General features: G+C 39.8%; 1 protein-coding gene across 1 annotated transcript in view; it reads right to left on the bottom strand.

Moving 5' to 3' along the window:
* The window catches only part of Ttc6 (tetratricopeptide repeat domain 6), a 247768-nt gene that overhangs the window by 138679 nt on the left and 100823 nt on the right, over positions 1-8266 (bottom strand). The gene's annotated exons all lie outside the window — the stretch shown is intronic.

The following is an 8266-nucleotide window of genomic DNA, read 5'->3' as shown; positions in this document are numbered from 1 at the left end:
TCCCAGCACTTGGGAGGCAGAGGCAGGGGGATCTCTGTGAGTTCAAGGCCAGCCTGGTCTACATAGTGAGTTACAGGACAGCTGGGGCTACAGGGAGACCCTGTCTCAAAAAGATTTTAAAAAAAACTTAATGTCTGAAAGCAGGCTATATCAATTATGAATGACTTATAGACTTCTTGTTTAAAATACAGTAAAATAAATATAAAATTAATATAAAGCATGTCAATTCAGATTGCTGCTCTATCAGTAGCACATGGAAGTATTCAGATGCTGGTTCATCTGACTTTTTGATAATCCATCATAGAAACTGAAAGTAATTCTGTTAGTTAACAACTATTAAGGCTAAGCATAAAGAAACCCAACTGAACAGTCATTTAATAATACACTGAAGCTCTCAAAGCCCATCTTAACAGCTCTTCAGGAAGAAACTAGCCCAGAGGTAGCTGAAGAAGATAAGGCTTTGTCTAAGTAGAGTCACAAGAATAAGCTTCCTATCTCATCTAGCCAAAAATCAAAGAGAAGTTAAAATCACCTCCAGCAAGGTGAGTAGCACTGTGACTCCATACCCACTCCAACCTCTTTCTCCAACCTCCTCATGATGACGAGTATGGGGCAGTACCTGCAGCCGCTGTTCTGGATGCTATGTGGACCACTCTCCAGGTAAACTTTCCAGGTAAACTTATACACCACTTAGAAGGCAGAAGTCAAGACATGCAGAGTTCTTCTGTAGCTAAGGGAATATGTTACCAGAATTGGCTTCCCTTTCTCCAGTCCTCCTGACTGCCAGAAAGAGCCACTCCCTCAGAGGCCAGTTCCCTGTGCTGTATGGGTATTTTTGCGAGTCCTCCCAGGTGAATGACCATTTTTCTCCACCCTTCTGCTAAACTTCCATTGTTCAAACTTTTTGTTTCAAATACCTGAAGGTATTTCTGTTTTCTGCAGCTGAACCTTGACTAAGAGATCCAGAAAAGAACAGAGTCGGGTTTGAGAGAATAAGCCTAGAGTGTAAATACATCAAGGTGAATAAAATAGTTCTAACATCAGAATATGGGGGAACAGTGGCAGTAGTCAGAGGTAAGGCGACCTAAGAAGCACCCTGAGGTACTGCTGTTCTTTCCTTTGACTAAAAGCCAAAAATACGGTAGTAAACGTCATTTCCACACTATCGTCTCTCATGTTCCTAAAGCACAGATGGATGTTTCCTTGGTCCAAAGGCTGTGAAAAGCCATCCATGGTCAGCAGCCTGCTCACCTGTGATGTAGAGGAGTCACTTGGAAATTCCTTTCTACATTTGCCATGCTCCTTTATTTCTTTCTACTGCATCTTCTCTCATCTGAGTCCTGTGACATCATCTTTGCTGGTCCTTTACCTCCAGACACTCCCCCCTCCAATTCATGCTATATATCCTTAGCAGAGTTAGTGTCAATCACCTCCTCTCCAAATACTTCAGTGACCAAACGTACAATACAACCCATGCTCCAACGCATGGAAGACAGGGTCCTCTACACCTTCGGGACCATCTGCCTTACTAATCCTACTTCATTTCTCCAATCTACCAGTCAATACAATATGCAAAAGTGGCCGAGATACTGGGATTACTAATAGAGTGATACCGGGGAAAACGGGAAGGGCAAGGACTCAAGACCTCAACACTGCCCTAAGACCTTTACAGTCTCCCTTTTTCCAGTCAAAATTCATGTTGCCTCCCTAGTCCTCCTGCTGTAGTGGATCTGTTCTTTCACTATAGAATATACTCCATCCTGTCTCTCACAGTAAATAACAGTGCAGGGCCTGGGCGAGAGCAACACTCATTTTCTGTTTCCCAAAGATTTAAATATAGTAGGTAAAAAATGAGTTTTCACTGAGTAAGAAAATCTTGCCAAGAGCTAAAAGTGGCCCCAAACCCTGTCCTGAGGAAGTGAGACTCAAATCCCACCATGGGATGTTCCATCAGTTCCCACTGGGTGTTCCCTAACCAGCATCTTAAGTATCTCATATCCACTTGTTAAAAGTGCAAATCACATATTCTGTCATTTGTATTAAGGCCTATTATGTAAAGTTAGTGTCCTGAGATGTCCAAGATGTCCCCTAGTGCAAGTTCATCTGCCAGGGTCTAGTCAGCCTGTCTAGAGTCTCTCTCTTCAAGAAGATCTGCTCTTCCTCACCCCGCAGTAGTCAGCTGCCAATAATTCAACTAAGATTGGGGCTTGCTGTTCATTTCCACAGTTCTGTGCTGGGTTTTTGTCTGCCTGAGTCTGCACGGGTCTTATGCAACTCCAGTGGGGGGCAGGGGGGCAATAGAAGGGTACCGGAGGGGAAGGGGGAGAAGGGTTAGAGAGGACTTCATGTATGAAATACAAAAAAAGTTCAGAATAAAAATTATTTTAAAATAAATAAGCAATCACTGGCACTCACCACACACCTAATCAATGAGAAATTCAGGCTGTGGGTCCAGTAATCTGTGTTTTAACCAGCCCTGCAGGTGATTCCGGTACAGTCAGTTTGAGAGCCTCTGATTACCATTGACTTTCCTAAAACAGCTTGATCATAAGCTATCCTGAGAAGACTATCAAATCTACAGCTTCCCATCCCTACTCTGAAGATTCAAATTCAGTCAAGGTAGGAATTAATGTACTAATCAAGCACAGTGATGATTCTTATGTCCAAAGAAGTCTAAATGTCACTAATATGCCAGAAAGAGTGAACTTTTGGAATGAAGTTATGACCAGGATTTTAGTCCTATTGCTATGTCGGTGCTATGATTTGAATTCACCAAAGCTCATGTTGAGTCTTTTCCCGAAAGTGGCAATGTTGAGAGGTGTGGCCTAGTAGGAGGTGGGGTCCGGTGAACGCTATCTGTGCCATAGGGCTGCAGTCCTCATGAACGGACTAATGCCATTTTGCAGGAATCAGGAGTTTTGACGCACAAGAATTTGTCCCCTTTCCTGTTTTTCTCATGTGTCCTTGGCCTTTCATTTTCCACCATGAGCTGAAGAGGCACAGGGCTCTAAATAGATGCTGCTGCCCGTTCTAGAACTTCCCAGACTCCAAAAACATAAGCCAATATAAACGTGGTTGGTTCATTTTTAATAAACTACCAGTCTTGGGCATTCTATTAGACCAACACAGAAGAGACCAGGAACGCTTGAGTAGGGCACCTCTCCATCCTAAATCTGTCTCCTCATCTGTAAGTGGCAACACTGATTGGTTATAGTCTATTGTTTGGGAATAATATATACAAAGAGCTTTCCAAACCGTACATGCTCAGAACATGGTGAAATTATAATCATTATTGTTGCTACTACCAGTGAGGAGGCTGAAAGAAGGAAACAAGCCCATTTCTCTAAGAATAAAAGCTTCACCTTTTCTTCTAAGTCAACATTGGAAACCCATCAGACCTGGATATAAAATACATTTCTTGCTGTACGCTGCTGTCAGAAGCTTAGAAGACATTTGCTGTAAGCTGCGAGTACTCTTAAAATATCTTTGTACACATCTATGAGTTACAAACTGTGAGTCGCATCCTGTGAAGCATGGAGAAAGGTCCCTGGTCTGGCAGCCCTCCCCGGCCGGAGTAGGGTTCTCAGAAGAGGAAGGAGTTCTGCATCACAAATCCCCTCACTTTTTCCTTAGAAAATGGTCCTTGCTACAAGGTAAACAAAGTCTGAGGGAAAGTTCTCAGAACAGTCTATTTAACTCACAGAATATGTGTATAGGGGAAATTTTTTAATGTTTACGTAGAGAAATTTCACAAAATATTTACATGCAATAGGCTGTTCTATACAGCATTTTCAAAACGGTTATAACTAACCACTAAGCTGACTTTTTAAACCCACTTTCTGGCTCTCAATTCACAGATACCTATTTAAAAAGTAGGTCCCTGGGTGTGGAGAAAATTTTACAAGCTCATCTTCTTGAAGATCTACATCGAGAGCTAGATCTCATTTCCTTTATCCTTTCATGATTCTTCCTTAAAATCTGCAGTGGAGGCCTATGAATGCTTTGCACTCTTTTTTAAGCAAGAAATTTAGTCTCAGAAAAGTGAGCCCATAGAAAAATATGAGTAACTATATAGACTTTTATTTTTACAAAATATGATTGGGGAGGGGGAGTTGTATTTTTTAACCACTATAAGTTCATTGCTACATGCAAACAGTGACATCTGGTGGAATGACATTGTTTTACTTTTTTTAAAAATCTCGCTTTTACTTAATGAGGTTCCAGAAATAAGTTTGCTAATAATTCCTTTTTTATGTCTTTCCATCCAAACAAAAACACATTAATCTAGTAGCTTATCAAAAACTGATATGCATACTCAAATGGACTTTTGTCATCTCCAGTCTGTGATGTTAAAAATACACCTAAGGGAGGCTGGAGAGATGGCCCAGCGGTCAAGAGCACTGGCTGCTCTTGTAGAGGACCTGGGTTCAGTTCCCAGAACCCACATGGCAGCTAACAACATCTGTAACTCCAGTTACAGGGGAACTGATTCTCTCTTCTGACCTCTTCAAGCATTGCATGACATGGGTGCACTTACATACATGCAGGCAATAATACACTCATAAGCATAAAATTAAAATAATAAATAAAATATTTTTTAAATACCTAAAGTATAAAAATGGAAATATTTGTTGAAAGTATATATGACAGAAACTGAGGTCAGAATTGATTCTGGGACTAACTCTGCCATGTGTTTGGGGGTTCAGAACTTTGACTCAGGATCCTCATTCACAGTAGGAGTTGTTTAAGGCAGAAGAATGTTAAGATATTATAAACCCTGACATATGCTCTTCTTGACACATATCACCTGCTAGACCATATTGAGAATCAGAGCCACCTGAATTTGATTCTAGCTTTTACCAGCTATGTAGATATAAACTAGTCTCCTAAATTCATTCATTCAGGAAACTGAATGGTTTTATGCACTATGTAGAGTTGTTGGTACAAACAGCTCTCAGAATTTTCTGTTACATAATTTTCTACTTTCTTACCAAATATTACCACCCTCTTTGCAGGAATTTGATCAGTCTTTCCAACTAAAGTATACTTCATATAGTTGACTTTTAAATTATAAGAAATAGAGATAATGGGGCTGGAGAGATGGCCCAGCGGTTAAGAGCACTGGCTGCTTTTGTAGAGGAACCTTCAGTTCCCAGCACCTACACTGAGCAGCTCACAACAGCCTTTAACTTCAGTTTTAGAGGATCTGATGCCCTCTCTGGCCTTATGGGCACTCACACATGTGACATTCACTCACACAGACACACACATATATAAATTTTAAAAATATTTTGACAAAATCTATTGGGGCTGGAGAGACGGCTCCATGGTTAAGAGCACTGGCTGCTCTTACAAAGGACGTTCAGTTCCCACCACCCACAAGGCAGCTAACAAATAATGGTAACTCCAGTTCCAGGAAACCCAACACCTTTTTCTGGCCTCCATGGGCACTACACACATGATACACTTATATACATGCAGGCAAAACACTCAGACACATAAAATAATTTTCTTAATTTTATAGAGAAATAGAGATTATGCAGTTGGAATAATTATGCATGTATCTGTCTTTACTCATATACATTATATATCTTATCAAAGAAGTATAAACTGTCAAAATAACACAGTATCATTCTTATAAAAGGTATATAATAGATGCATGTTCACTAAGAAATGCCTATAATAATCTTTATCAGATAGAAAATCCAATAGAAAAAAAATCCTTAGTATAGCAGTTTCAAAAATCACTAAGGATAAAGGGAGGCAAATTTTTCAGATCCTGCTCCATCTACCCCCAACACCTTTCAGTATTCTGAAGGAGTGTAATATAAACTTTCATCTCTGGTTCTCCTACTTAATATTCTAATATTTCCAAAATATAAAATTTTAAAAGCAGGGGTTTCTGGAGAGATGTCTCAGTGGTTAAGAGCAATGGCTGTTGTTACAGAGGACCCGAGTCCGGTTCCCAGCACCCACGTGGCAGCTAGCAACCATCAGTAACTCCAGTTCCAGGGCATCCAACACCCTCTTGTGTCCTCTGCGGGTACTGCACAACATGCAGGCAATACACTCATACACATAAAATAAAAATGAATAAAATATTAGAACAAAACAGGGAAATCTATCTAAATTAATTTTGGTATCCGGAAAAGAACTATCTTCAGTCTTCATTGAAAAATGAGCACACAGAAAAAAACCCATTATTAGCTCTGTGAGGAGAATCTGCAACGCACAGCAAAGAAACAAGTCGAGGTGCTCCACAGGAAGAGCGTCGTTTTACAGAAAATTTACTGTGGGGAAAGGAAATGTTTTTAATGTCTTCATGAAATAAGTAATAGAATTTCAGACAAGAATGAAGATTTATATTTTTCTTAAGATACTGTAGAACTAAGAAAAATGTTGTAACTACTAAATTGGAGGTTGTTTTTTAATTTAGACCTCAGAAAACAAAACCACTGATAAACAGAAGTTTGAGAGGTTAACATAGGCAAAAAAATGATGTGTGTGGAGGATAGAAAATTAAGGTCCAAACTATAGGTGTTTGATATTCATAAAGAAATGTTCAAAGAAAATAGAATGCAAACATTATTCTTTTCAGTCATTATTATTTTATAAAACATAAAAAAATCTTCAACTGAAGAGATATAGTACCATATCCAAAAGGCTTTGTGTATACAAAGAAAAACTACTAGGAAAGCAGCCCATGCCCAAACATATGCTAGTGAAATTATTTAATTTTAAAAAATTTAAAATTCTGTAAGCATCTGAGAGTACAGGAAGAACAAATTATATGTAAATAAAATAAAATCAGGCTCGACTCAGCTATCTCACAATATTAGGCAATAGGCAATAGATAATGATAACAAAGGTGATGTTAAATTAGATTGCCAATAATATCTAGAATCACCGAGGGGACAAACCTCTGTGCATGTCTGTGAGAGAGTTTCTAGATTGTGTTCATTGAGGTGGAAAGGACCATCCTAAATGTGCACAGCACCACTGCTTGGGCCAGAGCCGATTAAATTAAAAGAGCAAAGGAGAGCTGAACACCAGCATTCCTCTCTGCTTCCGGACTGTAGATACAATGTGACCAGCTGCCTCATATTCCTGCTATAACTTCTTCTCCATGATGGGCTGTGCACTCAAACTGTGAGCAAAAACAAAAAAGCTTTTTGCATTAACTTGCTTTTTCCAGGTATTTTAGCAAGGAAAGAAGTAACTAAGCTATAAAACTGGTGCCAGGAATAGGGTTATTAATATGATCAACCTATGTGGTTCTTAGGCCTTTAGAATTGGTTTGCAGGAAGAGATTTGAACTTTGGTTTGAAAAAAGCCTAGAGCCTAGATTGCTAAAGACAGAGTTTAACGGGCTAGACCAGGATACTGAGAAAAATGCCAACAGTGAAAGGCTGGCTGAAGACGTTTCAAGTGGAGTAAGACTGTATCAGAGATCAGACTAGAAACCATTTATATATTTTTTTAATATTTTAGGGCTTCGGATTCCCCTGGAACTGGAGTTAAGGACGGTTCATAGCTGCCATGTGGAAGCTGGGAATCAAACCCAAGTCCTCTGCAAGAGCAGTCAGTGCTCTTAGCCACTGAGCCATCTCTCCAGCCCCCAAAACCATTTATATTTTATATTGACAAAGAATCTGGCTATGTTCTGGTCATGTCCTGTGAACTTTTTAAAATTTATTTTGTATTTATTCTTATTTTATTATGTGTATGAGTGTTTTGCCTGCAGTGCACCACATGTATGTAATATCCACAGAAGCCAGAAGAGAGCATTAGATCCTCTGGAACTTCAGTTATGAATAGTTGTTAACCACCATGTGGGTCCTGGGAACTGAACCCAAGTCTTCTTCAAGAGCAGCCTGTGTTCTTAACCACTTAGCCATTTCTCCAGCCCCTTGAGTAAGGATGAATTCAAAGGTGAAGATGCAGTACGTTTGGCAAAAGGAAGTTTCAGGACAAGACGGCATTCAAGCTGCTCACTGTGTTTATTCAGATCTACCCTGACAGAGATCAGGAAAGTATGAAAAATGTGTAGTTAAGAAAGGAGTGTTTAAATTTTGACAAAGGAGGGTTCAGGGAAAGCAGCTGTAATTAGCATCATTAAAAAGAAACATCACGCTTTACAGCAGGACAATGGGGCAGGTACCCTGAGGTTAAGACCCGAGCCCTGAAGACTCAGATGGGTAGGGTAGGAACTGAGAATGGAGCTAACCCTGATCAAAACAACCACCACGGGAAGTGTTTCCTCAGA

Source organism: Nannospalax galili, unplaced genomic scaffold, assembly GCF_000622305.1.
Source record: "Nannospalax galili isolate Female #2095 unplaced genomic scaffold, S.galili_v1.0 scaffold636, whole genome shotgun sequence".
In the NCBI taxonomy this organism is placed as follows: Eukaryota; Metazoa; Chordata; class Mammalia; order Rodentia; family Spalacidae; genus Nannospalax; species Nannospalax galili.
The sequence above is the reverse complement of the archived record's forward strand: the minus strand, read 5'-3'. Positions and strand labels throughout refer to the sequence as shown.